We start from the raw sequence: 20,646 nt of genomic DNA, 5'->3' as shown, positions 1-20,646 counted from the left end.
CTGCACCTCTCATCACCCCCACAACACCCCCCTGCACCTGCCCCCCCCCCCCCCACACCTCTCATCCATCACCATTGTAGTCCCCTAACCACCCCCCCCCCCCCCCCCGGCCCCCCGCGCCAGTTTACTTACCCTGCCGGGGATCGTTGCAGCGGCGTGAGTCTGCTGCTGCTCCTGTCACTGTACGGGGAGGATGCTGGAGGTTCGCGTGGGGACGTAACCAGGGACAGGTCAGATGATTGGAGTGGATGTGCGTGCCTGCGCGGGGCACGTGACGTCTCTACTCCCATCAGCCCCTGACCTGTCCGGTGCCGGCCCTGCTTTGTTTCTTAAGGGGCCCGCGCCCTACAAAAAGGTAATTTAATTGAAATGTGCGGGCCCCCCGAAGTGCCTCGTCGCTACAGGATGGACAAGCACCGGCTCTGCTCGGGGCCCCCCAGCCAGCTCGGGGCCCCAAGCAATTGCTTGGTTTGCCGGTCCGGTAGCGACGGGCCTGACTACAACCCCCATCATGAAACAGAGTATGTTCCATGATGGGAGGAGTAGTAGTAGTCCCTCAGCCCTGCAGGATTCTGCTGATGTCCCCTATTCTGAGCAAGCAAAATCTGTAAGTCAGGGATGAGCTGGAGTGAATATATGGAATTTTTTGATGGTGTGCGACTTTTTTGCGACACTTAATAAATCTCTCTGACTACTGCAATTCCATTTTCCACACTTGCTTACATAAGCCAAACTGAATCATAGTGTATACTGTATATACATAATATCATAGTGTATACTGTATATACATAGTCTTATAGTGTATACTGTATATACATAGTCTTATAGTGTATACTGTATATACATGGACTCATAATGTATACTGTATATACATAGTCTTATAGTGTATACTGTATATACATAATATCATAGTGTATACTGTATATACATAGTCTTATAGTGTATACTGTATATACATAGTCTTATAGTGTATACTGTATATACATGGACTCATAATGTATACTGTATATACATAGTCTTATAGTGTATACTGTATATACATAATATCATAGTGTATACTGTATATACATAATATCATAGTGTATACTGTATATACATAGTCTTATAGTGTATACTGTATATACATAGTCTTATAGTGTATACTGTATATACATGGACTCATAATGTATACTGTATATACATAATATCATAGTGTATACTGTATATACATAGTCTTATAGTGTATACTGTATATACATAGTCTTATAGTGTATACTGTATATACATAGTCTTATAGTGTATACTGTATATACATGGACTCATAATGTATACTGTATATACATAGTCTTATAGTGTATACTGTATATACATAATATCATAGTGTATACTGTATATACATAGTCTTATAGTGTATACTGTATATACATAGTCTTATAGTGTATACTGTATATACATAATATCAAAGTGTATACTGTATATACATAGTCTTATAGTGTATACTGTATATACATAGTCTTATAGTGTATACTGTATATACATATCATAGTGTATACTGTATATACATATCATAGTGTATACTGTATATACATAGTCTTATAGTGTATACTGTATATACATAGTCTTATAGTATATACTGTATATACTTAGTCTTATAGTGTATACTGTATATACAGTCTTATAGTGTATACTGTATATACATAATATCAGTGTATACTGTATATACATAGTCTTATAGTGTATACTGTATACACTTAGTCTTATAGTGTATACTGTATATACATAGTCTTATAGTGTATACTGTATATACATAGTCTTATAGTGTATACTGTATACACATAATATCATAGTGTATACTGTATATACATTGTCTCATAGTGTATACTGTATATACATAGTCTTATAGTGTATACTGTATATACATAATATCAGTGTATACTGTATATACATAGTCTCAGTGTATACTGTATATACATATCATAGTGTATACTGTATATACATAGTCTTATAGTGTATACTGTATATACATAGTCTTATAGTGTATACTGTATATACATAATATCATAGTGTATACTGTATATACATAGTCTTATAGTGTATACTGTATATACATATCATAGTGTATATTGTATATACATTGTCTTATAGTGTATACTGTATATACATAGTCTTAGTGTATACTGTATATACATAGTCTTATAGTGTATACTGTATATACATATTATCATAGTGTATACACATAATATAGTGTATACTGTATATACATATATATACACAGCACCTCACACACACACACACAGCACCCCCACACACAGCACCTCACACACACACACACAGCACCCCTCAAACACACACAGCACCCCCACACACAGCACCTCACACACACACACACACAGCACCTCAAACACACATATACACACAGCACCTCACACACACACACACACACACACACACACAGCACCTCAAACACACATACACACACAGCACCTCACACACACATACACACACAGCACCTCACACACACACAGCACCCCCACACACAGCCCCTCACACACACACACACACACACACACACAGCACCTCAAACACACATACACACACAGCACCTCACACACACACAGCACCCCCACACACAGCCCCTCACACACACACAGCACCTCAAACACACATACACACACAGCACCTCACACACACACAGCACCCCCACACACAGCCCCTCACACACACACACACACACACACACACAGCCCCTCACACACACACACACACACACACACACACAGCACCCCCACACACAATGCACCTCACACACCCCCACACACAGCACCCCCACACACAGCACCCCTCAAACACACACACAGCACCCCCACACACAGCCCCTCACACACACACACACAGCACCCCCACACACAGCACCCCCACACACAACACCCCTGGAGGGGCAAGCTGTGCATAACTAGCTTGCCCCCTGACTGGTGAGCAGTTAAGGGGTTAAGAAATATACAGGCAAGGTTTTTAGCCCCCTCCCCCGCCTGTAAAAACTTGTTGGTAACTATAGTGGTATGTCCCATGGGTGGGGGGGAAGGAGTGCACCAATCAGGGGTTTAATAGTTTCCCGGGCACCCCCACACACAGCACCTCAAACACACACACAGCACCCCCACACACTGCATCTCACACACACACACACACACACACACACACACACAGCACCCCCACACACAGCACCCCTCAAACACACACAAAGCACCCCCACACACAGCCCCTCACACACACAGCACCCCCACACACAGCCCTTCACACACACAGCACCCCCACACACAGCCCCTCACACACACACACACAGCACCCCCACACACACTGCACCTCACACACACACAGCACCCCCACACACAGCCCCTCACACACACACACACAGCACCCCCACACACACTGCACCTCACACACACACTCAAAGCACCTCTCTCACACACACACAGCACCCCCCCCCACACACACACACAGCACCTCTCACACACACACACACACAGCACCCCCACACACACTGCACCTCACACACACACACAGCACCTCTCACACACACACACAGCACCTCTCACACACACACACAGCACCCCCCCACACACACACACAGCACCTCTCACACACACACACACACACAGCACCCCCACACACAGCACCTCACACACACACACACACACACAGCACCTCTCACACACACACACAGCACCTCTCACACACACACACAGCACCCCCACACACAGCCCCTCACACACACACACAGCACCCCCACACACACTGCACCTCACACACACACACAGCACCCCCACACACTGCACCTCACACACACACACAGCACCCCCTTACACTGCACCTCACACACACACAGCACCCCCACACACACACACAGCACCCCACAAACACACAGCACCCCACAAACACACACAGCACCCCTCACACACAGCACCCCTCACACACAGCACCCTTCACACATACATCACCCCACACACATCAGTATTCTGATTTAATTGCTGTGCTGGTACTTTGAGGGGAAAAAAGCTGGCGTGCGTTACGGTTTGGGCACTCGGGCTCAAAAAGGTTCACCATCACAGTGTTAGTCTCACTTTAATTTTTGTTTGCCCGATATAATTTTTGCCACAAGGGCACTTCAGCATATAAATAACATTTTTGGTGTATGATCTGTACCGATCATGGCATCTGAGGGGTTAATGGCGGACATAGCAGCCGGAACCTGCCGTGTATGACGCGAGCACCCTTCTGATGCTCGCGGTCATACACAGGACGTAAATGTACGTCCTTGTGCGGGAAGTCCCGCCAAACCAGGACGTACATTTACGTCCGTGGTCGTTAAGGGGTGAAACAATTTACCATATATAAGGTCCGATTTTATTATACCCCAATATTTTTTTATTGTTTTTTTTTTTTATCAAGTTCATATGTCTGTCATATGTACCAATGTACTTTACTCTTTCTATTTTTTCTTTAACAAATCTACAGTGACCCCCCCCCCCCGACCTACGATGGCCCCGACATACGATCATTTCAACATACGATGGCCTCTCAGAGGCATCAACATACGATGCTTTTGTATGTCGGGGCCATCGCATAAACGGCTATCCTGCAGCGCAGACTGCTTCAGCTGACACCGGATAGCCGTTTCCGGTGCCCCGTGTGGTCCGCTGACGATCACTTACCTGTCCTCGGGGCTCCGGCGCCTCCTCTTCGGGATCCCCTGCATCGTCGGCGCTCTCCATCGACGTCATCACGTCACTGCGCACGCCGTCCCGTCATCCAATAGGAGCGGCGTGCGTAGCGACGTGATGGCGGTGACGGAGAGCGAGGATGCCGGGGAAGCAGAGGCCTTGTCGGAGCGTCGGGGACACCCCGGGAACGCGGCAACAGCGATGTAAGGCGACATCCAAGGCAGTGGTGACTATCGGTGACGGTCCGGACACGTGCGTACAACTTCCTCTACCAGTGGTCTTCAACCTGCAGACCTCCATATGTGGCAAAACTACAACTCCCAGCATGCCGGGACAAGCCAACGGCTGTCCGGGCATGCTGGGTGTTGTAGTTGTGCAACATCTGGAGGTCCGCAGGTTGTAGACCACTGTCCTATACTTTACATTGCACGGATCCCTCAACATACGATGGTTTCAACAAACGATGGTCTGTTTGGAACGGATTACCATCGTATGTTGAGGGACCACAGTACTCTGTCTAGAAGAGCCACTACCTGCTCTATTTTTTTCAGTTCTTTTCTAGAGTAACCTCTATTTTCAAATTTCTCTGTAATAATTTTCTTATTTCTTTCATATTCTTCTCCATTATTAATTATTCTTTTGGCTCTAATGTTTTGGCTTTTTGGTAAACCTCGAAAAATGTTAGGATTATGAAAACTTTTTTTTATGTAACTTATGTTATTTTTATCTGTGGGTTATCTGTGGGTTATCTTTATTAGTGGGTTTACTGTGTGTGTATATATCTATTTATATATATATATATATACATATACATCGACTGTTTTGAAGAATGTAGAGGTGACACATTTATTTTCAAAAAAATTATTTTTTTCACAAATTATTACCCAGTGGGCTTTGACCATATAACCCACCAAATTCCCCTAAGATACTCAAATGTACCCCCTTTCGCCACCAAGGCAACCACCGGGCATTCGCTATAATTGATGCGAACTAAATTCACCCTATGCGCATCAAAGTGGGACGAAAACTAAGGGTCTCCAGCGCTGCAAAAAAATAAATGAGCCTCCTACGGAGTATGAGAATAAAGCAATTTACAAATAAAATACAAACCATCCACAAATAACCAATATAAATTGACGATCCATAGATTTGGATCGCCGCATTTTAACTACTGGTACCTCCACACGGAGGAACAAGGGACTTCCAACACTACGGATAAATACAGCCTACTTATAAAATCAAGATATCCCCAAGCACTCTATGTATATCCAACGATGCTGTGCATAGATCTTGGGAAAAACGAGCCGACTCTGACAAATACATGTACAGCGCTGCAATAAATTAATACTAATAAAGTAACAGTGGGACTCTGTCAATCATCACTACCAAGTCTCCTAACCTCCCCCGGACAATCTTAATCTATCTCCCCACCACGGGAATAATCGGACATTCACTGTGAACATCGTTGCTGGGTCTCCAGCGCTGCATAAACTGAACGGGCCACAAACGGACTATAAAAAACACAATACTATTAAAATTATGAAATTAAACTGACAAAGTGAACTATCTACGCATAACTATGGCAAACTTAAGATGCGCATATTTGAATAGCACTTCCTCTGTGCTGTTTGATAGCACCCCTCTGTGCTCTCTCCTGTCTGATACCACTCCTCTGTGCTCTCTCCTGTCTGATAGCACTCCTCTGTGCTCTCTCCTGTCTGATACCACTCCCCTGTGCTCTCTCCTGTCTGATAGCACTCCTCTGTGCTCTCTCCTGTCTGATAGGGCTCCTCTGTCCTCTCTCCTGTCTGATAGTACTCCTCTGTGCTCTCTCCTGTCTGATAGTACTCCTCTGTGCTCTCTCCTGTCTGATAGCACTCCTATGTGCTCTCTCCTGTCTGATAGCACTCCTAAGTGATTTATCCTGTCTGATAGCACTCTTCTGTGCTCTCTCCTGTCCGATATAACTCCTCTGTCCTCTCTATTGTCTGATAGCACTCCTAAGTGCTTTTTCCTGTCTTATAGCACTCCTCTGGGCTCTCTCCTGTCCGATATAACTCCTCTGTGCTCTCTCCTGTCTGATAGTACTCCTCTGTGCTCTCTCCTGTCTGATAGCACTCCTCTGTTCTCTCTCCTGTCTGATAGGGCTCCTCTGTGCTCTCTCCTGTCTGATAGCACTCCTCTGTGCTCTCTCTCCTGTCTGATAGCACTCCTCTGTGCTCTCTCCTGTCTGATAGCACTCCTCTGTGCTCTCTCCTGTCTGATAGCACTCCTCTGTGCTCTCTCTCCTGTCTTATAGCACTTCTATGTGCTCTCTCCTGTCTGATAGCACTCCTCTGTGCTCTCTCCTGTCTGATAGGACTCCTCTGTGCTCTCTCCTTTTTGACAGGGCTCCTCTGTGCTCTCTCCTGTCTGATAGTACTTCTCTGTGCTCTCTCCTGTCTGATAGCACTCCTCTGTGCTCTCTCCTGTCTGATAGCACTCCTCTGTGCTCTCTCCTGTCTGATAGCACTCCTCTATGCTCTCTCCTGTCTGATAGCACTACTCTGTACTTTCTACTACCTGATAGCACTCTCTGTGCTCCCTCCTGTCTGAAAGCACGTCCTCTGTACTCTTTCCACGGCTGGGCGGTATGAGCAAAAACGTGTATCACGGTATTTTTTAAGTGATGGCGGTTTCACGGTATTCCCCCCTATGTGACCTGGGCACCGCTTCTCTCCCAACACCCCCCCCCCCATCACAATGAATTATCAGCTGCGCTGTCCCCACATCATGTCACCCGCGTGCGCTCCTCTGCTCATCCTCCTATGAGTTGCGGGCCGCAGCGCTAGAAATCTGTACTACAAATAACGTTTCCCAGGCTGCAAAAATAAACTTTAACAGAGCCAGCCTATCATCAGCCGGGGCAGAACATCGCTGCGGCCTGTGATAGGCTGAGCGCGCTGTGATGTATGCTCCTAACATGACAGTGGGCTCAGCCTATCATCGGCCGGGGCGGGACATCGCTGCAGCCGGTGATAGGCTAACGGCTCTGTGACGTTCCCATCCCCAGGACCGCAGCGGAGGGACCATGAGGAGGGACCACGTCGGAAGGTAAGTCAAAGTTTGTTTTGTTTATTTTTGCAGCGTTATTTGTAGTACAGATTTCTAGTGCCATCAGCCCGCAATTCATAGGAGGATGAGCAGAGGAACGCACGCGGGTGACATGATGTGGGAACAGATTATCTGCGCTGATAATGGGGGGGGTAAGCAGAACAGCGCTCGTGGGTCAAATATGATTAGTTCCCCGATGTGGGGACAGCGTGCTGCGGCGGATAATTCACTCATTTGAGGGGGGGAGGGGCCCAACCGGTATTGCGGTATGGGCAAAATTCATATCGTGAGGGAAAAAAATCGGTATTCGGTATGAACCGGTATACCGCCCAGCCCTACTCTCTCCTGTCTGATAGCACTCCTCTGTGCTCTCTCCTGTCTGATAGCACTCCTCTGTGCACTCTTCTGTCTGATAGCATTCCTCTGTGCTCTTTCCAGTCTGATAGTAATCCTCTGTGCTCTCTCTTGTCTTATAGCACTCCTCTGTGCTCTCTCCTGTCTGATAGCACTCTTCTGTGTTCTTTCCTGTCTGATAGCACTCCCCTGTGCTCTCTTCTGTCTGATAGTGTTCCTCTGTGCTCTCTCCTGTCAGATATGACTCCTCTGTGCTCTCTCCTTTCTGATAGCACTCCTCTGTGCACTATTCTGTCTGATAGCACTCCTCTGTGCTCTCTCTTGTCTGATAGTAATCCTCTGTGCTCTCTCCTATCTTATAGCACTCCTCTGTGCTCTCTCCTGTCTGATAGCACTCCTCTGTGTTCTCTCCTGCATGATCGGACTCCTCTGTGCTGTCTTCTGTCTGATAGCACTCCTCTGTGCTCTCTCCTGTCTCATAGTAATCCTCTGTGCTCTCTCCTGTCTGATAGGACTTCTCTGTGCTTTCTTCTGTCTGATAGCACTCCTCTCTGCTCCCTCATGTCTTATAGCATGTCCTATGTGCTCTCTCCTGTCTGATAGCACTCAACTGTGCTCTCTCCTTTCTGATAGTGCTCCTCTGTACTCTCTCCTGTCTGATGGCAATCCTCTGTGCACTTTTCTGTCTGATAGCACTCCTAAGTGCTTTATCCTGTCTGATAGAACTCCTCTGTGCTCTCTCCTGTCTGATAGCACTAATCTGTGCACACTTTTTTTCTGACAGCACTCCTGAGTGCTTTATACTGTCTGATAGCACTCCTCTGTGATCTTTTCTGTCTGATAGTACTGATCTGTGCTCTCTCCTGCCTGATAGCACCACTCTGTGCTCTCTGCTGTTAGATAGTACTCCTCTGTACTCTCTCCTGTCTGACAGCACTCCTCTGTACTCTCTCCTGTCTGATATGACTCCTCTGTCCTCTCTCCTGTCTGATAGCACTCCTCTGTGCACTTTTCTGTCTGATGGCACTCCTAAGTGCTTTATCCTATCTGATAGAACTCTTCTGTGTTCTCAACTGTCTGATAGGACTCCTCTGTGCTCTCTCCTGTCTGATAGTACTCCTCTGTGCTCTCTCCTGTCTTATAGCATTCCTCTGTGCTCTCTCCTGTCTGTTAGAACTCCTCTGTGCTCCCTCCTGTCTGATAGCACTTCCTCTTTGCTATCTGCTGTCTGATAGCACTCCCCTGTGCTCTCTCTTGTCTGATAGAGCTCCTCTGTGCTCTCTCCTGTCTGATATGACTCTTCTGTCCTGACTGATAGCACTCCTCTGTGCACTTTTCTTTCTGATAGAACTCCTAATTGCTTTATTCTGTCTGATAGCAATCTTCTGTGCTCTCTCCTTTCCTATATGACTCCTCTGTGCGCTCTTCTGTCTGATAGCACTCCTCTGTGCTCTCTGCTGTCAGATATTACTCATCTGTGCTCTCTGCTGTCTGATAGCACTCCTCTGTGTTCTCTGCTGTCTGATAGCACTCCCCTGTGCTCTCTCCTTTCTGATAGTGCTCCTCTGTACTCTCTCCTGTCTGATAGGACTCCTCTGTGCTTTATCCTGTCTGTTAGAACTTCTATTTGCTCACTCCTTTTTGATAGCACTTCCTCTGTGCTCTCTGCTGTCTGATAGCACTCCTCTGTGCATTCTCCTGTTTGAACGCACTTATCTGTGCTCTCTCCTGTCTGATAGCACTCCCCTGTGCTCTCTCCTGTCTGATAGAGCTCCTCTGTGTTCTCTCCTGTCTGATATGACTCCTCTGTCCTGTGTCCTGTCTGATAGCACTCCTCTGTGCACTTTTCTGCATGATAGCACTCCTCTGTGCACTTTTCTGTCTGATAGCACTCCTAAGTGCTTTATTTCATCTGATAAATACTTATAGGTCACTAGGGTGACCCAATGATACCCTTTTCCCCATATACAAACAACTTATCTTTATTGATTTCTTAAACACACTTAGACAAAAAGTTTAAAATTCCAGTGTCGGCATCCCTTCTTTAGTCTGTGCTCTCTCCTGTCTGATAGTACTAATATGTGCTCTCTCCTGTCTTATAACATTCCTCTGTGCTCTCTTCTGTCTGATAGCACTCCTCTGTGCTTTCTACTACCTGGTAGCACTCCTCTGTGCTCTCTCCTGTCAGATAGCACTCCTCTGTGCACTCGTCTGTCTCATAGCACTCGTAAGTGCTCTCTCCTGTCTGATAGTAATCGTCTGTGCCCTCTCCTGTCTTATAGCACTCCTCTGTGCTCTCCCTGTCTGATACCACTCTTCTGTGCACTCTTCTGTCTGATAGCACTCCTAAGTGCTTTATCCTGTCTGATAGCACCCCTCTGTGCTCTCTCCTGTCCGATAGGACTCCTATGTGGTCTCTCCTGTCTGAAAGCACTCCTCTGTGCTCTCTCCTGTCTGATAGCACTCCTCTGTGCTCTCACCTGTCTGATAGCACTCCTCTGTGTTCTCTCCTGTCTGATAGTACTTCTCTGTGCTCTCTCCTTTCTGATAGTGCTCCTCTGTACTCTCTCCTGTCTGAAAGGACTCATCTGTGCTTTCTCCTGTCTGTTAGAACTCCTCTTTGTTCACTCCTGTCTGATAGCACTTCCTCTGTGCTCTCTGCCGTCTGAACACACTTATCTGTGCTCTCTCCTGTCTGATAGCACTCCTCTGTAATCTCTCCTGGCTGATAGCACTCCTCTGTAATCTCTCCTGGCTGATAGCACTCCTCTGTGTTCTCTCCTGTCTGATAGCACTCCCCTGTGCTCTCTCCTGTCTGACAGAGCTCCTTTGTGTTCTCTCCTGTCTGATAGCACTCCTCTGTCCACTTTTCTGTCTGATAGCACTCCTAAGTGCTTTATTCTGTCTGATAGCACTCTTCTGTGCTCTCTCTTGTCCGATATGACTCCTCTGTGCTCTTTCCTGTCTTATATCATTCCTCTGTGCTCTATCCTGTCTGATAGCATTCCTATGTGCTCTCTCTTGTCTGATAGCACTACTCTGTGCTTTATACTACCTGATAGCACTCCTCTGTGCTTCCTCTTGTCTAATAGCACTTCCTCTGTGCTCTCTCCTGTCAGATAGCACTCCTCTGTGCACTCTTCTGACTGATAGCACTCCTAAGTGCTTTATCCTATCTGAAATCACTCCTCTGTGCTCTCTCCTGTCTGATAGCACTCCTCTGTGCTCTCTCCTGTGTAATAGCACTCCTCTGTGCTCTTTCCTGTCTGATTGCACTCCTCTGTGCTTTCTCCTGTCTGGTCGCACTTATCTGTGCTCTCTCCTGTCTGATAGCACTCTTCTGTACTCTCTCCTGTCTGATAGCACTCCCATGTGCTCTCTCCTGTCTGATAGTGCTGCACTGTGCTCTCTCTTGTCTAATATGACTCCTCTATCCTCTCTCCTGTCTGATAGCACTACTCTTTGCAATTTTCTGCCTGAAAGAACTCCCAAGTGCTTTATCCTGTCTGATTGCACTCTTCTGTGCTCTCTCCTGTCCGGTATGTCTCCTCTGTGCTTTCGCCGACCTGATAGTAATCCTCTATGCTCTCTCCTGTCTGATAGCACTCCTCTGTGCTCTCTCCTGTCTGATAGCACTCCTCTGTGCTCTCTCCTGTCTGATAGGACTTCTCTGTGCTTTCTCCTGTTTAATAGCACTCATCTGTGCTCCCTCCTGTCTGATAGCACTCCTCTGTGCTCCCTCCTGTCTGATAACACTTCCTCTGGGCTCTCTGCTATCACTCCTCTGTGCTTTCTCCTGTCTGGTCGCACTTATCTGTGCTCTCTCCTGTCTAATCGCACTCCTCTGTACTCTCTCCTGGCTGATAGCAGTCCTCTGTGTTCTCTCCTGTCTGATAGCACTTCTCTGTGCTCTCGCCTGTCTGATAGCACTCCCCTGTGCTCTCTCCGGTCTGATAGTGCTCCTCTGTGCTCTCTCCTGTCTGATATGACTCCTCTGTCCTTTCTCTTGTCTGATTGCACTCCTCTGTGCACTTTTCTGTCTGATACCACTCCTAAGTGCTTTATCCTGTCTGATTGCACTCTTCTGTGTGCTCTCCTGTCCGCTATGACTCCTCTGTGCTCTCTCCTGTCTGATAGTACTTCTCTGTGCTCTCTCCTGTCTGATAGTACTCCTTTGTGCTCTCTCCTATCTGATATGACTCCTCTGTCCACTCTCCTGTCTGATTGCACTCCTCTGTGCACTTTCCTATCTGATATGACTCATCTGCCCTCTCTCCTGTCTGATTGCACTCCTCTGTGCACTTTTCTGTCTGATAGCACTCCTAAGTGCTTTATTCTGTCTGATTGCACACTTCTGTGCTCTCTCCTGTCCGATAATACTCCTCTGTGCTCTCTCCTATCTCATAGTACTCCTCTGTGCTTTCTTAAGTCTTATAGCACTCCTCTGTGCTCTTTCCTGTCTGATAGCACTCATCTGTGCTTTCTCCTGTCTGATAGCACTCCTCTGTGTTCTCTCCTGTCTGATAGCACTTCTCTGTGCTCTCTCCTGTCTGATAGTACTCCTTTGTGCTCTCTCCTGCCTGATAGCACTCCTATGTCCTCTTTCCTGTCTGATAGCACTTCTCTGTGCACTTTTCTGTCTGATAGCACTCCTCTGTGCTCTCTTCTGTCTGATATGACTCCTCTGTGCTCTCTTCTGTCTGATAGCACTCCTCTGTGCTCTCTCCTGTCTTATAGCACTCCTCTGTGCTCTCTCCTGTCTGAAAGCCCTCCTCTTTGCTCTCTCCTGTCTGACAGGACTCCTCTATTCTCCCTCTTGTCTGATAGCACTTCCTCCGTACTCTCTCCTGTCTGATAGCACTCCCCTGGGCTCTCTCCTGTCTGATAGTGCTCCTCTATACTCTCTCCTGTCTGATATGACTTCTCTGTGCTCTCTCCTGTCCGATAGCACTCCTCTGTGCTCTCTCCTGTCCGATAGTACTCCTCTGTGCACTCTTCTGTCTGATAGCACTCCTCTGTGCTCTCTCCTGTCCGATAGGACTCCTCTGTGCTCTTTCCTGTCTGATAGTGCTCCTCTGTGCTCTCTCCTGTCTGATAGCACTCCTCTGTGTTCTCTCCTCTCTGATAGCACTTCTCTGTGCTCTCTCCTGTCTGACAGCACCCCTCTGTGCTCTCTCCTGTCTGATAGTACTCCTCTTAGCTCTCTGCTGTCAGTACTCCTCTGTGCTCTCTCCTGCCTGATAGCACTCCTCTGTGCTCTCTCCTGTCTGATAGGACTCCTTTGTTCTCTATCCTGTCAGATAGTATTCCTCTGTGCACACTCCTTTCTGATTGTACTCATCTGTGCTCTCTCCTGTCTTATAGTTGTCCGTTGTGCTCTCGCCGGTCTGATAGCACTCCTCTGTGCTCTCTCCTTGCTGATATTACTCCTCTGTGCTCTCTCCTGTCTGATAACACTCCTCTGTTCGCTCTCTTGTCTGATAGCACTCCTCTGTGCTCTCTCCTATCTGATAGTACTCCTCTGTGCCCTTTCCTGTATTATGGTACTCTTCTGTGCTTTCTTCTGTCTAATTGTCTGATAGTACTCTTTTGTGCTCTCTCCTGTCTGATTAAACATAACAGCCCAGAGGGACAGGGATAACAAATACTGAAAAAACTAAACCCCAATCACCCAAGGGTGATGGGGTAAAGAAACCCTATATCACAATATCCCCCTCTTTTAATTCACCTTTAAGTGTATAAAACTTCACTTTTATTGTGTTTAATTAAAAGGTTCAAATTAGTGCTTTAAAACACTAGCACAGTCCCTATTGTAGTAGAATCAAATCCTATATAGGAAGTATGTTAGTCACTGGACGTCTGCAGTACGTCTCTCAAGGGACTAGTCACTATTGATTAAAAGGCAAAACTATGTCTCCCCTTCATGTTTCGTGGCGTCCACCACGTCCTCAGGGGTTTGAGACATACTGACACGTGCAACAGTGGGAGGCTCCTTTTATAACTTATCCAGGAACCTTCTCTTAATCATTAGCCATTCCTGTGTATAATAATTAATATGTCACTAGTATTGACCAATAAGGACTCACCTTCTAGAGGGGTCACTAGGTCAAGCTAGTGATTCCGGTGGTCATGTGATTCCCGATCTCGATTCCGGTCATGTTTTGCTGTGCGCTAACATGCGCACAAACTTCAACCACTTAGCCGTGGAATCTCTCTCGTGCGCATGTCAGAGCACTTAGAAAATGTGCTTGAGGTTTCTCTCAGCTATTATTATGATGAATGGTCTGTAGACCAAACATAGTGAGATAGAGATAATGTGTAATATATTGTAATTGTATTTATTTCAGCAAGATAAGTATTGATATTCTTCTATTTTGAATCACCACTCAAACAAAAGAAAATAATATCTATAATATCTGTATTAACAGATTAGGATCTATAGAGCCAGAGTGTATGATGTAGATAACAAACAGAATACTTGTTTAACACAATCAAAGTTAAATAAAGGCTAAAAAGCACATATCAGACATGAACCTTCTATAGTTGTATTATGTTGTATTATAGGACTGATTAATATCTATATAATATTGATGGACCAATGTAATACAGGAACAAAAAAGGATATAATAATGATGCTGTCTATGTGGGATACAAATTAAATAAAAGCTCCAAAAGAGAAACCTTCATTGAGACCATAAGGACTTCTGGTGCACAATCTATATATCCATCTGGATTCCTCTTGTAATAGGAGTTTATCCAGATTACCTCTGCGTTGGCCCACATTTTTTTTGACACACACCCCAGAATTGTAAATCATATATGTTGGCACTATGTACTGTCCTCATATGTCTCGCAAGGCGGTATCAGTATTTGTTCGAATAGTGCTGAGATGTTAAGAGATTCTCCTTTTAAAATCTTGTGTCATTTTGCCAACATATAATTTGTCACACCCACATTTCGCAATATAGATGATGTTCTTGGTGGAGTAATTAATAAATTGCCGGATTTGATAACTGTGTCCGTCCAATGGATTTACAAATATCTGTACTCTAGGTAAGTATTTGCAAAATTGCCACTGCCACTGTGCACTCTGCTGTCTAATGGCACTCCTCTGTGCTTTCTCCTGACTGATAGCACTCTTCTGTGTTCTCTCCGGTCTGATAGCACTTCTCTCTGCTCTCTCCTGTCTGATAGCACTCCCCTGTGCTCTCTCCTGTCTCATAGGACTCCTCTGTTTTCTCTCCTGTCTGATAGGGCTCCTCTGTCCTCTCTCCTGTCTGATAGCACTCCCCTGTGCTCTCTCCTGTCTGATAGCACTCCTCTGTTCTCTCTCCTGTCTGATAGGGCTCCTTTGTCCTCGCTCCAGTCTAATAGCACTCCTAAGTGCTTTATCCTGTCTGATAGCACTCTTCTGTGCTCTCCTGTCCGATATAACTCCTCTGTCCTCTCTCCTGTCTGATAGCACTCTTAAGTGCTTTATCCTGTCTTATAGCTCTCCTCTGGGCTCTCTCCTGTCCGATATAACTCCTCTGTGCTCTCTCCTGTCTGATAGCACTCCTAAGTGCTTTATCCTGTCTTATAGCTCTCCTCTGGGCTCTCTCCTGTCCGATATAACTCCTCTGTGCTCTCTCCTGTCTGATAGTACTCTGCTGTGCTCTCTAATGTCTTATAGCATTCCTCTATGCTCTCTCCTTTCTTATAGCACTCCTCTGTGCTCTCTCCTGTCTGACAGCACTCCTCTGTGCTTTCTACTACCTGATAGCACTCCTCTCTGCTCCCTCCTGTCTGAAAGCACTTCCTCTGTGCTCTCTCCTGTCTGATAGGACTCATCTGTGCTCTCTCCTGTCTGATAGGACTCCTCTGTGCTTTCTCCAGTCTAATAGCACTCCTCTGTGCTCCCTCCTGTCTGCTATCACTCCTCTGTGCTTTCTCCTGTCTGGTCACACTTATCTGTGCTCTCTCCTGTCTAATAGCACTCCTCTGTACTCTCTCCTGGCTGATAGCAGTCCTCTTTGTTCTCTCCTGTCTGATAGCACTCCCCTGTGCTCTCTCCGGTCTGATAGTGCTCCTCTGTACTCTCTCCTGTCTGATTGCACTCCTCTGTGCACTTTTCTGTTTGATAGCACTCCTAAGTGCTTTATCCTGTCTGATTGCACTCTTCTGTGCTCTCTCCTGTCCGATATGACTCCTTTGTGCTCTCTCCTGTCTGATAGTACTCCTCTGTGCTCTATTCTGTCCTATAGCACACCTCTGTGCTCTTTCCTGTCTGATAGTACTCCTCTGTGCTCTCTCCTGTCTGATAGCACTCACCTGTGTTCTCTCCTGTCTTATAGCACTACTCTGGGCCTTCTACTACCTGATAGCACTCCTCCGTGCTCCCTCCTGTCTGATAGTAATCCTCTGTGCTCTCTCCTGTCTTATAGAACTCCTCCGCGCTCTCTCTCCTGTCTGAAAGCACTCCTCTATGCTCCCTCTTGTCTGATAGCACTTCCTCTGTGCTCTCTCCTGTCTGATAGCACTCCCCTGTGCTCTCTCCTGTCTGATAGTGCTCCTCTATGCTCTCTCCTGTCTGATATGACTTCTCTGTGCTCTCTCCTGTCCGATAGCACTCCTCTGTTCTCTCTCCTGTCCGATAGCACTCCTCTGTGCTCTCTCCTGTCCGATAGTACTCCTCTGTGCTCTCTCCTGTCTGATAGCACTCCTCTGTGCACTCTCCTGTCTGATAGCACTCCTCTATGCTCTCTTCTGTCTGATAGAACTCCTCTGTGCTCTCTCCGGTCTGATAGTACTCCTCTGTGCTCTCTCCTGTCTGATAGTACTCCTCTGAGCTCTCTGCTGTCAGATAGTACTCCTCTGTGCTCTCTCCTGTCTGATAGGACTCCTTTGTGCTATATCCTGTCTGATAGGACTCCTTTGTGCTCTATCCTTTCAGATAGTACTCCTCTCTGCACTTTCCTTTCTGATAGTACTCATCTGTGCTCTCTCCTGTCTTATAGTTGTCCGTTGCGCTCGTCGGTCTGATAGCACTCCTCTGTGCTCTCTCCTGTCTGATATTACTCCTCTGTGCTCTCTCCTGTCTGATAACACTCCTCTGTTCGCTTTCCTGTCTGATAGCACTCCTCTGTGCTCAATCCTATCTGATAGTACTCCTCTGTGCTCTTTCCTGTATTATGGTACTCCTCTGTGCTCTCTTCTGTCTGATTGTCTGATAGTACTCCTCTGTGCTCTCTCCTGTCTGATAGCACACCTCTGTGCTCTCTCCTGTCTGATAGTACTCCTCTGTGCTCTCTCCTGTCTGATAGCACTCTGTAGTAAGCTTGTGGGGTGTAGGGTATGGGGAGTGTAGCTGTGCAGGTATTAAAGGGTGCTTGTTAACCCTTGCTATTCGTGACGTCAGGGTGAGGGCTCCTCAATATAGCTTTTCCTACCGCCGCCCTTCCCAGGAATGATAGGGAGATAAATGATAATATGCTTGAGATAGATAATAATGGATTGTCCACAACCAGAAAGCTTCTGTAAACAGCGTTAACTTTTACTTAAGATTTTCTGTACGCTCAACAACATAACAGTCTCTTATCATAACAGCTTCCTTTGAAGATTGAAAATGGTTGGGACTTTAGCTTTAAGAGTCTTTTAGTCTATTGCGCTGTTCCACTGGATTTAGGGGAATTAGTTGCAGTCCAGTAGTCACGCTAGCATTAGCAGGAATTAGAATAAAACTCACGATTTTGGTTCTGCTGAGACCGTAGGTTTTGAGGCCTAGCGTGTCTTTGAAAGTTGCGTAGCACACCATCCTGTCAGTCCTGCATCCACGAGAGCAGCAACCCAAGAGAGCGATAATTGGACACAGCTCCCTTATATGGGCAGGGGCTGGACTAACGCTAATTGGTCCAAACGGATGTCAATCACCATTACAGAGATTTGTGGGTAACAATTAACCCAAGAACCTCCTAAGGACCTGCAACATACCATAGAGGTTACTAGCATGGTCACATGACCGAAGGTCCTGCGACGCTGAACAAGGTAATTACTATACATTTCTATAGAATATAGATATAATTATTAAATATTTACATTTATTAATATCACAGTTAAACTTAAGGAGAGGCGACTAGGGGCTCTCCCACCTGAGGAACCCTACCTGAACGTAGTCACTGTGACTTTGGGGACCTCTACACTAGGTACTGGATGCAATACAGTACCGGGACACCACAAACCCCCTTACTTAAGATAAGTCGGCCTCGACGTCAGTCCCATAAGACAGAGGGACGAAGTGAAGGTCAGGTACAACCTATAAACCTACTTGATATTTACTTTTGGTGTACATAAATTGGTTTGGGTAAACTCACGAACAGGGTTGGTTAGTTCATGAATTTAGTAACAGGATGATATTAGGCACATGAGATACATCCTACTTAACATTTTTTCTCTCTAGCTCACTAGACAATTGAAATCTCACTATACATTTGTGCCAAACTAACTAACTGTTCAGTACACTGGAAGTATATAGGCTTGCCTGAGGCTTTCTACCAATAAGGGTGGCTACTAGGGTCTATTGGCTACACGCTCCTATCCCTAGAACACAACAGATAAACCTTATCTAGGTTACCTTTAATTACGTGCATTACTTTTAAGCTCACAAGAGTATCTAGTGGCCAGGCAGAACATCTCGCACCCGTGTAAGAACAAAGAATTAGTGTGCATGACAGTGGCAGGAATTGGAATAATTACATTAGCTACAATTCCCAAGACATTTACTTTAGTGTGAGATAAGCTTTTTGTTTGTTTGGTGTACTAAATCTAAGTGAGGTAAGTACACTTATGTGATTGTTTTGGTGAAGCACTGTGTGTTTAGTAGTATGTGGAAGGTCAGTCTTGATACCTTAGGGGTAGTTTTCCTTGAGTGGACCTTTGAGAAGGTGTTAGTGATGGGTGACAAAATTGTTATTCCTCAGAGGAGCCGAGGAAGGCACCTACTAGCAACTACTACAACACCTATTATATAAATGTTTTATGTACATGTGTACAGTAACCATTTACATTTAGTTATTCTAGAATGAATATTTATTAAACACTCCAACAGGGTTCAGGTGCATTCACCTGATAAGTGCAACTTTCTCGAAGAATGTCACGTTACGATTGAGGAATATACATGTGAACGTGCGTGCAAGGATCAGCAGCCCACCTGCACTAAGAGTTTAAACTTTCACGACTAGCACAGTTTTAGCCGGGCACGCACTTCCGAATCTCTTACCTCTAGGAGACTCTTGGTCTAAAGACCAGGCACAAAAGCTTGATGGTTACTTTATAACTTGAACAGTCTTAGCATAGTCCTGCTAGGCACATTTCTTGAACTTGTTGCAAACAGTCTGTGAAGACAAAAACAGAAGAACTTCCACAGCAGAATAAATGTCAGCTTAGCGGAAACTCTGGCGACATCATCCTGCTCCTCGCCTAGAGCCTCTACCCCTCTCAAGATCATGAGCAGGCAAGGAGTTGATGTGGCTCTCCCACACCACATTGGTCAGGGTAGAATGTGACACTGAAGGATTGAGGTTTACCGTTGGTGCTGGTTTATTCGGCCCCACCTCCTCATCAGGCATGGGCCGCAGCACATTTGTTGGTACCTGGGGGGTAGACCAAAGCTCCTTGTCAGGAGTAGGAGTAGGTACTTCTGTTGGCACCCATGGTCGAGGCCAAACCTCCTGGACAGGAGTAGGCCAGGGTACTTTGTTGCAGACAGTAGTCATTGGTTGTCATGGCAGAGGTTCCTCCTCCTTGGGTACGTTGGTGGAGGCATCAGGAGCAGGCCACTTCGGCCTCAGCTGGAAGGGGTTCACTTCCCAATCATTTGAAGGAAAATACTTGAAGGGCAACTGGGTTGGAGCTGCTGGCCTGGTGACTGCGGCCTCCCACTCTCCTCGCAGGTCCCGGACGGGGGTGTATTCCACTATCTCACCCACCTCCAGGGAATGGAACTTCTTATGTAGATATGATCTCTGTACAGCTCGCCGGTTTACAAGGATGGTATAGCCGGTGTGGCAATCAATGAGGGTACCATAACCTCTGACCTTGTCGAACTTGGCCACTGTTGCTCTGCGATGTTCCAAGGGCTCCCCCCCTTCTCGGGGATGATCCCATCTGCGAATAAAGAGTGCCTCCATCTCCTTGGTGTTCTCTTAATAATGGATCCTCTCCTCCGTACATGCTTGGGGGCATAAAGTTCTCTGTGACGGGCCTTAAATTTTTCCATCAGGTTGGCTATTTCGGCCTCCTGGCGGGCCCTTTCTTGTTGTGCCTTAGGAACCGAAGGTAGAGGTTTCCCAGGCAGGGGTTGAAGTACGTCGTGCATGTATTGGATAAAACCAGGTTCATCCCCAAAGACGCATTGGGGCAATTTTGGTGAGCACGGTCATGCGTTTTGCAGGACAGATAAGGGTATCTCTGGCTCAGAGCTGGTTGAGGAAGAGAAGACAGCCCCAGATGGTGTACTTACTGA

The 20,646-nt window shown here is 46.3% G+C and overlaps 1 protein-coding gene across 1 annotated transcript in view; it reads right to left on the bottom strand.

The window, feature by feature from the left end:
* LOC130367771 (beta-1,3-galactosyltransferase 2-like) overlaps nt 1-19,524 on the bottom strand; it is a 30,795-nt gene extending 11,271 nt beyond the window's left edge. Inside the window, exon 1 of the mRNA XM_056570531.1 lies at nt 19,402-19,524. The gene's annotated coding sequence lies outside the window, so the exon portion shown is untranslated. The remainder of the gene's footprint in view (nt 1-19,401) is intronic.
* Between the last annotated feature and the right edge of the window lie 1,122 nt (nt 19,525-20,646).

Source organism: Hyla sarda, chromosome 4 (assembly GCF_029499605.1).
Source record: "Hyla sarda isolate aHylSar1 chromosome 4, aHylSar1.hap1, whole genome shotgun sequence".
Taxonomy (NCBI): Eukaryota; Metazoa; Chordata; class Amphibia; order Anura; family Hylidae; genus Hyla; species Hyla sarda.
The sequence above is the reverse complement of the archived record's forward strand: the minus strand, read 5'-3'. Positions and strand labels throughout refer to the sequence as shown.